Genomic DNA, 15,081 nt, shown 5'->3' with positions numbered 1-15,081 from the left:
CTCCCTCTAATAATTCACAGTGGCAGATCAGAACAAATTGTTCTCAGTTTTTCATAGTTGGAAGAGTCAATGGGTTGGGCTGGGCGGAGTGGGGAGGTTGCCGGCAGTACAGAGGTAGTCTCCCTTTTGGCTAACAGGGATTTAAAAATAGTGTCTCAAGAAAATCGTTGCAAACAGGAGACCACAGGGATGCTACACAGAAACACACAAGGAGGATGTTGCTATTTCTGCTAGCTGTTTGGGTCAGGACGATGAGTGATTTTTTTTTTTTAATGGGGGCCAGGGGGAGAGTAAGTGAGGAGAGGGGTAGGATTTGAGAAATAGAGAATGCTATCCAAGCCTTTTCCTGATATCCGGGGTCTCGCAAGCCTAAGATAAGACAGCAGAACTTGTCTCTGAGGACAGGTGCAGCTATGGGCCTATGTTGTCCTCCCTCCAGGCTGGACAGGGGCAAAAATAATGACAGACAGGAATCCAAAAGCCCAACCCCCATGCTTCTGCCGTGTCCCTGGCATTTCCCTGCTGAACACAGCCCTGGCTCCTGTCACACTTTTTTGGAATCACTTCTGTTATTGTTTTTAATTGTGGTAAATATGCATAACATAAAATCTACCATTTTGCCATTAAAATTCTCTTCTGTTGCTTAATGTTCATTTGTTTCTGAGAGAGAGGGAGACACCGAACCTGACGCAGGCTCCAGGCTCCGAGCCGTCAGCACAGAGCCCAACGCGGGGCTCGAACTCACGAACCACGAGACGGTGACCGGATGCTTAACCGACTGAGCCACCCGGGGGGGCCCCACCATCTTGACCGTCCTTAAGTATATAGTCCGTAGCATTAAGTATGTTCACGTTGTCGTGCAACTACCACCCGCCTCCGGAACTTTCTCATCGTGCAGAACTGAAACCCCATAGCCAGGAAACACTAACTCACCACCAGCTGCTGACACTAACCTCCATTCCGCTTTCTCTCTGTGATTTTGACCCCTGTGGGCGCTGCACATGAGTGGAATCATACAGCGTTTGCCCTTTCGTGTCTGGCTTAGTTCACTTCGCATGTCTTCAAGATTCATCCACGTTGTAGCAGGTGCCAGCATTGCCTTCCTTTTAATGCCCGAATAATATTCCATTGTACACACGTCCTCGTCTTGTTATCCGTTCACTCGTCAGTGGACGCTTGGGCTTCGTCCACCTTTTGGTGACCCTAACGCTGCGGCGAACGGGGGTTAGTTGAGATCTTTTATCAAAACTTTCATGCTCGTCTGTTTTCTTTGGCTCCTCCGGTGAGCTCTTCCTCAAAGGATGATCTGGTGAACCCAACTCGGATGAGCAAAGCTAGAGACTCGGGGGTTGAATGGGAAGTCGGGAAAGTCTCCTTGTGAGACTTTAGATGCAGGAGGAAGTGCATCCTTTCCTTTATAAGAAGGGGCTTATGTTCTGGTGACCATATGTCCCCATTTGACCAGGACAGTCTCGGTGGTACATCTGTCATCCCAGGGTAATTATTAACGCCGCACCCTTTCACTCTTAGAAGGATCCCTGGTTTGGGCAGGAAATTACAGGGGCACCTTGTCTATGGAGAAATTTGTACCCTATTGTCAGCTGGGGAGGAGGTGAAACTGAGAACAAAGTGGGCACCTCCTGGAGAGACTTGGGATGATCACGTGGGATCCAAATGTAGCTTCGGGGTCTGAGGAGAACCGAGGGCTGAGGAGTGGGATCAGGCGCAAGTGTCCCCAGTATGCTGAACCAACACCTTTCAGTGTTGCTAGTCATTCTAAGACAGAGGTTCCCGACTGGTGGGGCTTTTGTGCCCTGGGAGCATGTGGCAATGTCTGGAGACGCGTGTGGTTGTCACAGCTTGTGTGACTGGCATCTAGTGGGCAGAGACCAGGGACCTGCTGAACATTCTGGGTTGCACAGGACACCCTCTGATGACAGAGAATTACCTGTCCTATGTGTCAATAATGCTGTGGTTGAAACACCCGGTTTAAGGGATGCAACGAAGAAGAGAGGACCCCGGGGGGGCGAAGGGAGGACTGAGGACGGAGAGGAAGAAACCACAGCAGGTGCGGACTATAGGTAGCCACAGGCAGAACTTGGCTTTTCCTCTCTCCGCTGGGCCTGATCCCCCTACCCAAGCCACTTAGTCCCTCTTCCCCTCTGCTCAGTGGGTTTAACACCAGCCTCCTGTGCCTGACACAGTGGCTGAGACAGACTTCACGAGGTGCTCCGACGACATGATCCCTCACCAGCACTGGTGCGTAGGTCTCCCCATCCGGGTCTGGCCGAAGGCCAGGAGGTGAGAGAGCAGGGAGGAGGCATGGCCATGTCTCTAGGGCAGTTCCCAAGTGTGATTTTTTTGCCCAGCACTAGCATCTTGTACACAACACTTACTCCTAAGAGAGTTGCTGTGTTTCAGATCATAGGTTGATATTCCCAGAACACCCAAATGACACATGGCTTTTTCAAGTCCTGTTTTCTGCATTTTAAGGCATTCTGGGTTGGTGACAGAATGCAGAGAAGAGCTGGCCCCTATCCCCTTGGGTCCTGTTTGCAGTTTGATCTATTTTAATATGCATGCACATCGTAACACTGGATGACGTAATTGTCTTGCTCACAAGTGCTCACCTGTCTGGTCTGAACTTCATTTGCAAACGCTCCCAACCAGCTCCCTATAAATATTCATTAACGATGAGGTCACATGACGAATTCAGCAAAGGATCGTTATTAACCCAAACCACAGCCTTTTCCCCTCCTGAAGGGATCCTGTGCCTCTCCCAATAGGAGCAAAGAAGGCACAGGATCACCTTTCGAGAGTTTAGAAGAAATCAGACTGCGTTTAACTGAAATCAGGACAGGAGAAGATGTGCGGGATGTTAATTACAGGGGAAAATACCCACCCGGTGGCCAAGGTGCTGTTCCTTTAGGGCCTTGCGACTTTCACTTACTCTATCCTGCTAATTTCCCTAAGTGTAGCAGGACTGGTGAAAAATCTTTATGCCAATAAAAATATTCACGAGCCACTTTTTTTTTTTTTTTTTAATTTGGTAAGCCCACCTAGAAGGCTGGCTTACATACTGATGAGCTGGAAAATCAAAAACCACAGAAGTCACCTTCCAACAGGGGAAAGTTACCGCGTAAACACCAAGACTTATTTTCATGAATCCATGGGTCACACATGAACATCCTGTGCTGCTGACGATCACCAGCCCTGGCGTGGGTCTTCGGGTTCTGGGGAGGGGGGGAGGGGGACTGCCTCAGTTACAGACAAAATAGATGACTAGCCTGGTGCCAATTAACCTCCCTTTAATTGATAATTAATTTTCAAACCTATTTACTCTCCCCGGAACAGCTGAGGCTTTAAAGAGACCACTGTGAAAACAAATGGAGAATAAAGTCATCTCTCAGGGAGTGAAGGGGGCCTCTCAGGCCCTGGGAAAGACCAGGCCTCTTGGACAAGCCATTTTATTAAAGGGTTCTGAACGTCCACGAAGGTGACAGATCAAAGTCACCTTTGCCACCTTAGGGTGGCAAGAGCTGCCTCGAAGGTTTGTTGTTTCATTACATCCCTGGCGGGGTAACCAACTGTCCCCGTGTGCCCCAGACCCAGGGTTTCCAGGGACACGGGATTTTCAGTGCTACGAAGGGGAGGGGGCCTCATGTCCCGCCTGAGCCCTGAACCCCGTTGGCCCATTCTGTGCATCCCCTGGGTCCTTCGGTCTGCAGGCGTCTACCCAAGCCCCCCAACTCTATTCAGCAATGTTCCGAGTTCCCCCCCCCCCGCCCACCCCACCTTTCAGCCTCGAGGCTCTGCAGAGCTCACCGAATGGCAGTATTACCACATTGATGGGTGCCCGGCATTAGTTATTAAACCCCTTCTTTGGTTGCTTGTTCAAAAATAGGTTTATTTTTCCCCCAGACTATAAAAGCAGCTAGAATGTGCTCCCCAACAAAGAACACCGACAAACTCAGAAAATGCAGAAAAATATAAAGGGGAAATAAATATACAGACCATAAATACAAAGAGCAAAGCAGAGATGGCTTTGAATCGCAGCTCTTGTGGAAACCACCATCCATATTTTTATGCAGACGCTTTATTAATCTTCAAAACAGTAAAGTCGCAAGTCTTCTGGCCAGTGTCATATTTCATTCGTTTGCTCGTTAATGGTCTAGAGAGAGTGCAACTGTGATCTCCACCATACCTTCACGTGATGGTTCTAGATACTCAGAAGAGACTCAGACACCGAGAGTCTACTATTCAGAACATAATCTGATGCCGTTTTGGTGTTTCCTACCATTGCTAAAGAAAAATGCATTTGGGCTTGTTCAGCATTTAGGCCAAAAAGTGTTTGGCGGGGTGGGGGTGGGGAGGGGTGCTAAGAGAATCCTCAGCTGAATGCGTGCATTTGACTGTGTTCAAGGTGTGACATGAGGTGTCACCGAGGGCTGTCCTTAGCCTAAGTCTAGACCTTTGGGCCAACCCAGTTACTCCTGCAGGGTTTAAATTGGTGCGCTTGAACTTTTCTCACCCTTGGGATCTCTGAGCTCCACAGGAGGTTCTGTGATTCAGCACGCAGTGAAAGATCCGTGACTCAGAGTTTGAAACCCCAATTCCCTTGTGAGACATGGATGTACTAATATTTACCAGTATCTGGCGGGGGGATTGGTAAAATACCCAAACACTCCATGAGTGCAAATTCTCATTAAGTACAGCAGCCCCAGCCAGCTTCTGCCCAGCTAGATAATAGAGTCCTAGGACTCAAAGCAATCTCTAGAGATCACCCTGCTTCTGGAAATACTGGACTTACATAGTACTTTTCACTCATTCACTCAGGCATTTCCTTACTCCCTCCCTCCCCTCCTTCCTCCCTCCCCTCCTTCCCTCCCTCCCCTCCTTCCCTCCCTCCCTTTCTTCAAGGCAACTCTACTTGAAACCATGGTTTCTCAAGCTAGACTATCCGGGTGCAAACTCCACTCTCCCATTTTATTAGCTGTGTTCTCTCGGGTGAATTACTTAACCTTTATGTGCTCAATTTTCTCATCTGTAAAATAGGGAGAAAAGGGCGATTGCGAGGATCCGGCACATAAATAGGCATATAAAGCGCTGAAAACAGTTCTAGCACGTAGTCGCTCAGTAAATGCTAACTTTCGTTGTAACTCATTCATCCTCCTAACCTCTGTTGAGTTATTACAATGGATCAGGAATTGTGCTAGATCTGGGGGACCTTGTGGTAATGAGTAAACATGATCTCTGCCCTCATAGAGTCTATAATCCAGTGAAGGAGACGGTCAGTAAACAATACACAAGCACAGAGTGGGGGTGTGTCCTCTGGAAGCAATGACAGCGTGGTGAGTTGGAACACGACGAGGGGCCATGCATTGGGCTGCAGGGTGGTCCAGGCAAGCCTTCCTGTAGAGGCGACACTGCCGGGGCTTTCCAGGGGTCGAACATGTGTAGGGCTGAAGGGAAACCTTGCCAGGCAGAGGACATAGCTGGTGCACAGTCCGGAGGTAGAGAAGAATGTGTATTGGGCCCAGCATGGTGAGCTGGATCCCCGCCACGCAGGGCCTCGTAGAGGAGGCGCGATTTGACCTCATTTTTTAAGAGATCGTCTGGACTGCCGACCGGAGAACAGATCGAGGAGGCCGTATTAGTCAGTTCTTGGGGTAAACAACGGAATCTGCTTTGGCTAGTTTAGGCAGAAGAGGTATTTATTTACTCAAGGATGTGAAGTCACTCGCAAAGTTACTGGAAAGAACCAGACTTGGAATGTCACTTGCCAGAACAGCTCCCCGAAACAGTGCCTGCAAAGTGACTGGTGCCTGAACCCCTGATGAGCTGCTCCTGAACAGAGGCCTGGTGCACAGCTTCCCACAGCCGCTACTGCCCCAGCACCCAGGTCCCATCTTGGCTTGGCAGCCTGTGGGCCAGAGCCACTGCTCTCGTGGCCGCGGGCAGTCGGGGGTCTCTGCCGCCACCTGCCCCAATGAAAGCAGACCTTCTAGACACAGCGTGTGGGGGGAGTGGCCAACAGACCGGGCCCTGGGCCCACAGAGAGCCTGGGAATTTGCATCCAGACTCCTAAAACGTGGAGGAGGTGGGCTCGAATGATCGAAATTCTTTATTCCAAGAAGGCAGCCAAGAATATGTCATGTTCCAAGACCGCGATAGCAGGGGGAACCATACGTGGAACCAGTTGGGAAGCCATCATAAACACGCGGGCAAGCGCTGACGGAGTTTGGACTAGCCGGGTGCCCTGGAAATACAGAAGGAGCCGCGAGTAGGCTTGAGGTGTGATCTGGAGGTAGGACCTGTAGCCAGGACTTGCAGTGGCTTGGATGGGGGCGGGAGGGCGGGGAGCGGGAGAGAGGAATCGGGTGACTGCTGAGTTGCTGGCTTCCAGGCTATAGATAGTTCGACCATATTTTTTTTTTAAGTAAAAAAAAAAAAAAAAGAGAGAGATATTTTACCCAGCAACAGGCTGAAATTTTGAAATTAAACAATTCCTGCAAAACTGAGGCTACGTAGGATCCATCTACCTGTTCCCTAGCTTATCGTTCATCCAGAAATTCCTCTGGGTCGACTTTCCGTATAGATCTTAATTATTCCCGGGTAAGCAGGGAGTGAATAACTGAAGAGGTCTGATAAGCAGGAGTCATTTCAGTTCCCCATCTCCCATCACCCCTCTATCCTTCCCTCTAAGCTTCTATTTTGAGTTTCCGCTCCTCTCTGACAGAAGTGCTAACAGGCTGTGAAATGGCTGAGAGGCAGAGGCTGCCTGGAGGTGGCAGGAGAGTCCCCATCATCCCCAGGGGGTCTGCAGGAAGCACTGGACCCTCTTGGGCTGCACCTGACTAGTGGTCCCCAGCTCGTCATGGGGATGGTGGGTGGATTCAGTGACGGAGACGCAGAGCTTCTGGGTCTGCCTTTGGCTCATATAGAAACACAGTCCAAAAAATAACTCGATTCTGTGGACCGTGAGCCATCAAAGTCTGCTTTGCTGCCTTGGAAGTTGGAGTCAGGCAAGGATGGGAAACCAAGTTAGACGCAGAGAAAGGGCCAGAACCCCACCCCCACCCCCACCCCGTCTCTGCGGTTTGTGTCTTGATGATTTCTCCTCACGGGGTGTCTGCATTCTTTAAAATTAAAGACCAGAGGACAAGGCAGCGTTATCCCAGTGTATTGGGGCCCCACAGTTGTTCTAGAAACATCTTTCTTACCACTCCTTAATTCACACCATGGAGATCAGTGCCCTCCATCACTACCATTGGGGTTGGCCTTGCTTTGGTGTTGGCTTCTCACTGTTCCCACATGTACACTGTGGCTTTACCACCTGCCCCTTGGCTGAGAGTTCTGTATGTCTCTGATGAGAGGGGCCACCAGAGAGGTCCCAGGAGGTGTGGAGCGTTCAGGTGGACAAGTAGCCGTTTCACAGCTCACACTCAGTGTTGCTCATCTGCTGACTCACCTTGTTGGCTGGAGGCAGTGGCTGGGGTGGCAACTACCCCTTCTCCTCCTGGGTCCCCTTCCAGAGACACCACCTCCTGGGCCAGGTGTGTGTGTTCAGCTCTGTGATGAAGGGCCCTGCTTCCTTTGTTTTTTTTTTTTTTTAATATAATATTGTCTCACTTTTAAATGTATTTTATTTGAGAGAGAGAGAGAGAGAGCAAGCAGGGGAGAGGGAGACTGAGGGAGTGAGAGAGGATATACCAAGCAGGTTCCATGTTCAGCACAGAGCCCGACATGGGGCTCAATCCCACGACCCTGGAATCATGACCTGAGCCAAAATCAAGATCCTGACGCTCAAATGACTGAGCCACCCAGGCACCCCCGGCCCTGCTTCCTCAGAATACCCAGACCCCTAATACCAGAGGTAACAACAACAGTCATGGGTTTCAGTCCGTCTTCATGGTGTTCCAGCGTGTTCTTGACCTCCCCCACTTTACCTCTGTGTTCATCTCTGGGACTGAGATTGATATCCTTGGAATTTCCATGTAAGAGGAGTGTCTTTGTTAATTCACACGCTGCTTGGGTCATACCTGAGTTTATGCTGAGCAGTGAGATGGCTCAGTGTGGGGCCATCTGACCAGGATGGGGCTGGTCAACTAGAAAGACCCACTGCCTGGTGAGCACGTTGGGGCTTTGAGCCAGCCTGACCTCTGGGGAGGGCATGGGGCTGGGATTGAGTGAATGGCATGGCTGATGATTCAATTGATCACGCCTATGCAGTCACATCCCATTTCAAACTCTGCATGCACCAAAGCCCGGTGGACCTTCCTAGGTGGTAAACACATCGATGTACCCGGATTTACACTGATGGCAGAACACGCTGATGATGCCCTGATTCCACAGGGAGAGAGCATGGAAGCACCATGGTCAGGACCCTCCCAGGCCTCGCCCTATGTGTCTTTCCCTTTGCAGCAAACTGTGATCACTGACCTAGCACTCTCCGGAGCTTTATGGGTCATTCTAATGAGTTACTGAACCCAAATGTGTTTTGGGAACCCCCTCGGTTTTGTGGCCAGTTGATCAGTTGCACCGGTGGCCTGGGGACCCCACTTGAGGCTGGCATCTGAAGGTGGGGGTGGAGGGGGTGGGCGATCATAACCAGTTTATATCGGATGAACATCCTTCTTAGCTTTCCTAATGCCCTCCCCGAGGACATCAAGCCCCGCATCAGACACGAAGACCGCCGGCCAGCTCCCACAAGTTGTGTGAGGTCAGATTTCCATGTATAAGCGTATGTATGTGTGCAGGCGTGGACGGTGGCCCAGCCTCTCTGACTGAGCTCTGACTGATACAAATGCCTCATCCACTGGTACCTCCCTGCCTTCTCTACCCAGGGCGCTCTTCAGTATCCACCCAAACCCTCTGATCATTTATTACACACCTGCCATTTTCCACTTGTCTGGGTGTCCCAGAGGGAGTGATGCCGTTCAACTGTGCAGACACCCGAGGGATGAATATTGCAATGACACTAACAAAGCAAGGACAAAGCCCTGGCAGATCTGGGCTGGCTTGAAGGAACCTAGCATTTATCTGGCTTTGGAAGCACGGGAGAGCTTTCTGTGGACGAGAAATTGGGTGAGGTGAGGTCTTAGCAGGAGCCTTTCCTTCCTGAGAATTGTTCTGACACTCGCTGTCCAGCGGATCCAGCCCCGGGACCATGTGTGCTTTTCCTCGTTTGACTTCCCATTGCCTTTAAGGGTCTTTCTCGGTTAGGCTGCTATACTCATCATAACAGCTGCCATAGGTAAAGGGGCCACTCTGTGCCAGGGGCTTGCCATGCATTATCTCTGAAGCTGGCTCTAAAGCTGCCTCTTAATCCCCATCACCTATTTCACCCATCCCCCACCCCCCTGCCCTCTGGTAACCGTCTGTCTGTTCTTGGTAGTTAAGAATCTGGTTTTTGGTTTGCCTCCACAGGTTGGCATTATTAGCTCCACTTTACAGATGGGAAAACTGAGGTTTACAAAGTCCCACGTTTTGGACAAAGGACCATACAAATGAGTATAAGTGGAAGAGCTGGGATCCGAACTCAGACCCCTGTGGCTCTAAAGCCCATGCTATGCTCTCCCCGCCCATGTAAGCTCCTTCAACATGGGGGAGACCCCTCTGCGTCCCTGGCACGTGGCGCCAGGTCTGGCTGGAGCCGCCGCCCCTTGGGTTTGTTGAATCCACCTCCTGCCCCACCATCCCCACCTCCTTATCTGGCCCCTCTTCTCTCAGGGGACAGGGAGGCAGAGGGGAGAAAGGTTTCCCCTGCTCGCCCCCCGCTTCGGGCAGATCGCTGGGTATTTTTACCAGCCCGGGAAGACTGGGAGTAAAACGGGCTCCGGTTTTGAACTTGCCTTGTCAGCCCTGCCTCCCGAGTCCCCCCGGCAAAAGGTTTACGGTCGACTCTCGCAGCTTTGCTGATGCAGCCGGTAATGTTTATAACCACAATCAAGCACTCCGAGAGCCGCAGCACTGATTTCTCGCCCATCTCTACCCTGTAACAGAAGATTTTTCAATCGAGTAGGTTCGTCTCATGCACAACATTAGTTTTAAAATAGCTCTAGCCCAGCTCTGAGGATTGCACAGGGATTTGTACTTGAAGTCATGGAAATACATTTATTTTACCTTCCTCTTACTCCCTCTTTGAGGGATTTTAATACATCATGCAGGAGTACTTCTCACGTGTCAGGAAAAAGATGGTCTCTGCAGCGAAGACAAAGGACTGTGCGTATTGTATTTGTTGAAAGAGAAGAGCTCCACTTGGGCTCACCCCCGTGGGCTTCTCAGGGTCCCGTAATTGGGGACTTTCCCTCGTGCCTGACCCTGGGGGCATCAGCTGGAAATCTCCTGCAGCCCCGGCGATCCGCCAGTAATTTAAAGGCTGGATGTGGGGTCGGCAGAGGGAAGGTGCCCGGCAGAGGCATCACCCAGCCAGTTCCCGTGTAGCCGGAGAGACGCACACCTCGGTGTGACTCAGGCCCTGCAGACCGCCTGAGATCGCAGCCCGAGCCCCTACGTGGACAGGACAGCAGAGCTGCAGGTATCGGTGAATAACCCGGGCGTAGTCATCGTGCTTCTGTATCTGTAGCGTGACGTCCTGGGAGGGAGCAGTTGCTGACCCAAAGGCTGTCTTTGTTTCCTGTGGCTGCTTAGCCACGGAGTGACTTGAGGAAACGCAGCCTTACTCTCTCACTGTTCTGGAGGTCGGAAATCCAGAATCCATTCCACTGGGCTAAAATCAAGGCGTTGGCAGGTCAGGTTGATCCTGCAGGCTCTAGAAGAAGCCGTTGCCTTGCCTTTTTGCAGCTTCTGGTAGCCACTCGCATTCCTTGGCTTGCAGCCCCTCGGTCCATTTTCAAAGGACGTTGCTCCGGTCCCTGCCCTGTCAGCCCGTTGTCTTCTCGAGTCTGATCTCCCGCCTCCCTCCTGTAAGGACGCTTGTGATTACGTCAGACCCCCCTGGGTGACCTGGAATAATTTTAGCATGTCCGGAGTCTCAGCTTAATTGAATCCAGCACCCTGTTTGCCATGTAAGGTAACGTTCACACACGCCAGGGGTTAGGATGTGGACCCCACGATTCAGCCTGCCTCAAAGCTTAAATTGCCCTCCGTCGGGCTTGTAACAATTTACCTCCTCGCCACCAATATAAGGGCCTACCCATTCCCCATACCTTAGCCATACAGCTCTGTCAACGTGATCTTTGCAAATTTGATGATAGAGAAAAATCATACCCGGTGTGGTTTGAATTCGCATGTTTCTCACGAGTGAGATAGAGAATACGTTTATATGTGCAAAAGCCATCTGCATTTCATTTTTGGTAGACTGTATTGTCACATACGTTGCCTGCTTCTTTTGCGGGGTGGGGTGTGAGTATGGGGCGTGTTGGCCTTTTCAGCCCTCTGAGTTGAATTAGAGACGAAGACATGAAAAGCCCAGAGACCTTCAATAGCTCACCCGAGGCCACGGGCAGGTGGATGGCAGGCCCAGGACTGAAGCCGTCCTTGATTTTCAACTTCATCTGTTACAGTCTTATCACGCGGCAGCTAGGTGTAGCTGCTTCTCTGTCGAGCCACACATTAGGGATAATGAGCAAACCGCTAATACTGATTGGGCTGTGCTTTTGCCATTTTGTCCAGGAGCTTTTGTTTTCGCTTGTTTCCTTTTTACCCTCCTAGGTATTACTATCCCATTTCACACACAGGGAAACCGAGGCTCAGAGAGACTTCGGAGCCTGGCTGCAGGCAGATGACCGATGAGTGCAAACCCAAGGTCAGAACCTGCTCCTTGTCCGGAGCCCTTGTTCCTTTGCTGTCAGCCATTTGTGGGTTTCCTATAGCACCTTGAAACTGTTTTCACCCTATCCGTGCACGACTGTACAATTGCTTATTTACTTTAATTTTAAAGCTGACTCACCTTCTAAGAACTTCACCATGTCCTCATCAGCCACAGTCATAAAAATCACAAGTTTGATGCGTCTCTTCTATTCATTCCTCATTCCACACGTTGAAAAATGTTTGTGTATGCACTAAAATTCTCTTCTTGTTTCCCTTAAGTGGTACAAGTAACTGCACGTTTTGGAAACATTGCATTAAGTCTGTAAGACCTGATGGGAAGTGACGGGCCGTCAGTAGAGCTGCCTTTGTCAAGCACCTGCTAAATGCCAGATGCTTCATTTAGTCCTTACAGCAACCTTAAGAGACCAGGCTTTCCAAGTTCACGGAACAAGAAATGAAAGCTCAAAGAGGCCGGTTGACTTACCCAAGGTCACACGGTCATCAAGCGACAGGGCTGGGATTTGAGCTCAGGTCTTCCTGCCTCAGAAGCTTGTGCATTTACCCCAGACTTGCATTGCCCCAGGTCCCCCCAGCCTTGGGCACTCATTTGCTATTTGCAAAGTCGGTCACCAGTTGGTGATTGCTGGCCAGGAGGTGGGCGTCCCATGAGATGGGCAAATACAATGAACCCATTTACAAGCAACGAAAGCAGAGAAGTTACATGATTCCCTAAAGTCACCCAGCAAGTAAGCCAGCTGCGTAGCCAAGAATAATAGAATAATATTATTTCAGGAGACTCAAGCTCACTGAACCTAAGAGCTTCCCAGGGCCCCGTGGTACTCAGGCTGTCAGAAGGTGTTTCCAGGGCTGTGACCCTTCAAAAGCAATGCTTCCCACCAAGGCAGCGGTCTGGGTGCCGCACTTAGGTGTGGGAGTTACTCAGACTGTCAGTGTGAGCTCAGACCACCTCCAGCATTTTCTCTCCATTATTCTTTTCAGATCATAGCTTGATTATTTTTTTTCCATCAAGAGAATGGCACTACATATTTTGTCTTGGTAAAAATAATACAGATTTTTGCCTAATGGAATGCTTCCAGGGTTACTGGGAAGATGAATGGATTAGCATTCAAAAAGCACTTTTGAATCCCAGACAGGCTGAAGTGGCGGGCAGTTCTATTGTTATGCACCTAACAATAGTAATTGATTGGAGGGGGGGGGGGGGTCCTTGATCACCTTTGGGTTTTGCTATGAAAAACTGGTTGAACAAAAGGTTGCTCTTTCCCATAGGCGGAAAGACAATTCCTTCCCTCTGACCTCCACTTCAGCCCTTTCCCTGCTATTCTCCACTATGATTCCAGCGGCCCATGTGATCTCCCCAACCAGAGGAAATTCCCTCGCCTCACCCAGCGTCCGCGGACTATCAGGAGGACGCTGTACATCAGGGACACAGCCGGTTCGGTTCGAAACTTGGAGAGTTAAAAACTTGTGTCCATACAAAAGCCTGCTCGTGGATGTTTATAGCAGCCTTATTCATAATTGTCAAAGCGTGGAAGCAACCAGGATGCCCTTGTGTAGGGGAGTGGGTAAATAAGCCATGGTGTGGTCCATCCACACAATGGAATAGTATTCAGCGCTAAAAGGAAATGAGCTATCAAGCCACAAAAGACACGGAAAAGGTTGAAATGCATATTATTAAGTGAAAGAGGCCAACCTGAAAAGACTTCGTGCTGTAGGATTCCAACTATAGGACATTCTGGAAAGAGCAAAACTATGCAGACAGTAAAAAACAGATCAGCAGTGGCCAGGGGTTGGGTCGCGGGGAGGGATGAACAGGCAGAGCATAGAGGACTCTCAGGGCAGTGAAACTATTCCATATGATACCATCATGATGGCGTCGTTATGCATTTGCCCAAACCCTTGGAATGTGCACCAACCACCAAGAATGAGCCCGAATGTTAACAACGGGCTTTGGGTGATAATGATGTGTCAGTGTGGGTTCATCGATTGTAACAAAGGTACCATCTGGTGAGGGATGTTGATAGTGGGAGAGGCTGTGTGTAGGAGAGAAGAGGGTCTTACATGGCAAATCTCCATACCTTCTGCTCAGTATTGCTGTGACTCTGAATCTGCTCTAAAAGCTAAAGTCCATTAAAAACAAAACAAAAACTTGGAGGGTGGGCTCCTGAAGATGCCCATCAGGGAAACTGAGGCCAGACTTGGATGGGCAGCTGGGATCTGACCCCTGGTCTCCTGACCGTGGTGGAGTCACTGTTCTTTCCACTGTGCCTCCCTGCCAAGGAAAACGTCAGTATCAATCCATCCCTGACCTCCTGGTCACTCGCACCCAGAATGGAAGCCAGCCAACTCTGACATCCATGGCCCTTACGAGCCACTGTCCCCGGGAACTCCTCCTTAAGCACTCTTACTGTTAAAGCATGTTGGGGACCATCATCTCTTCATTGCAGTAGTGTCCATAGGCTTGAATAATGGCTGGAATCTTGTGGGTTCATTGGCTGGACATTACGGGATGCCTGTGTTGTGCCGTGAGCAAAAGAAGGCTTTATTCACACCGGCATCTGGGCCAGAGGGGTCTGAAAAGCTCAATTATTCGGCAGAGCGTGATGGAAAAATAAAACCCCGAGTAGATGTGTTTAAGGTCATCCTTTGACTTCTTGGAAGGTGGGGAGCCAGGAGTCCCGACTCTCTCATTGGCCTTAACTGTTGCTCGAGGCTCTCCAATCTTAACTTTACCCCCAATAAAACAAATGTATATATAACTTTATTTTCATTAAAAGCTTCATACCAAGAAGACAGCATGACTCATATCTTTGAATCGATGTAATTTTGGTTCATAAAGTGGGATTAAAACGGAGGAGCCAACTTCCGACTCGGCACGGAGTGTTTACGCTGCTCCTAGAAGCCCCCGGGAGGAGTTCTGGCCCCTTTGCTGTTTCCTCTGACCAGCAGCTGATTCCTTTGATATCCCGTCTTGTGTCCTGTCCAAAATAAATGATGGGAGCGATGCAGGCTCCAGTAGCATGGAGAGACCGTCTGCTGGTGCCATCTGATTCCTCAGCAGGTAGAGCTGCACAATCCTGGGATGCGGTGGCCACCAAGGCGGAATTGTGGGCTGCAGGTGGGGGATGCCACCTTGCCCTTCACACAGGAAAACAGCCTACAAAGGGGGAGCACTTTGCACTGTCTCAGGTTCCAGTTCCTGGAACTCCAGCCAGGAAGTCGCCTGGATCTCGGATCCTACAGGAAGCTGCCTGTGTGAGGGATTGCCACCAACTTGCTTTGTGACCT

At 50.2% G+C, this 15,081-nt stretch overlaps 1 protein-coding gene and 1 long non-coding RNA gene across 3 annotated transcripts in view; both read left to right on the top strand.

The window, feature by feature from the left end:
• SPRING1 (SREBF pathway regulator in golgi 1) overlaps nucleotides 1–15,081 on the top strand; it is a 179,026-nt gene that overhangs the window by 75,696 nt on the left and 88,249 nt on the right. The gene's annotated exons all lie outside the window — the stretch shown is intronic.
• Nucleotides 7,718–14,655, top strand: LOC109493220. Its single transcript, XR_002147328.2, has 2 exons — nucleotides 7,718–11,770; nucleotides 13,063–14,655. It is a non-coding gene; the product is annotated as an uncharacterized LOC109493220 (long non-coding RNA).

This window comes from Felis catus, chromosome D3 (genome assembly GCF_018350175.1).
Source record: "Felis catus isolate Fca126 chromosome D3, F.catus_Fca126_mat1.0, whole genome shotgun sequence".
NCBI lineage: Eukaryota > Metazoa > Chordata > Mammalia > Carnivora > Felidae > Felis > Felis catus.
The sequence above is the reverse complement of the archived record's forward strand: the minus strand, read 5'-3'. Positions and strand labels throughout refer to the sequence as shown.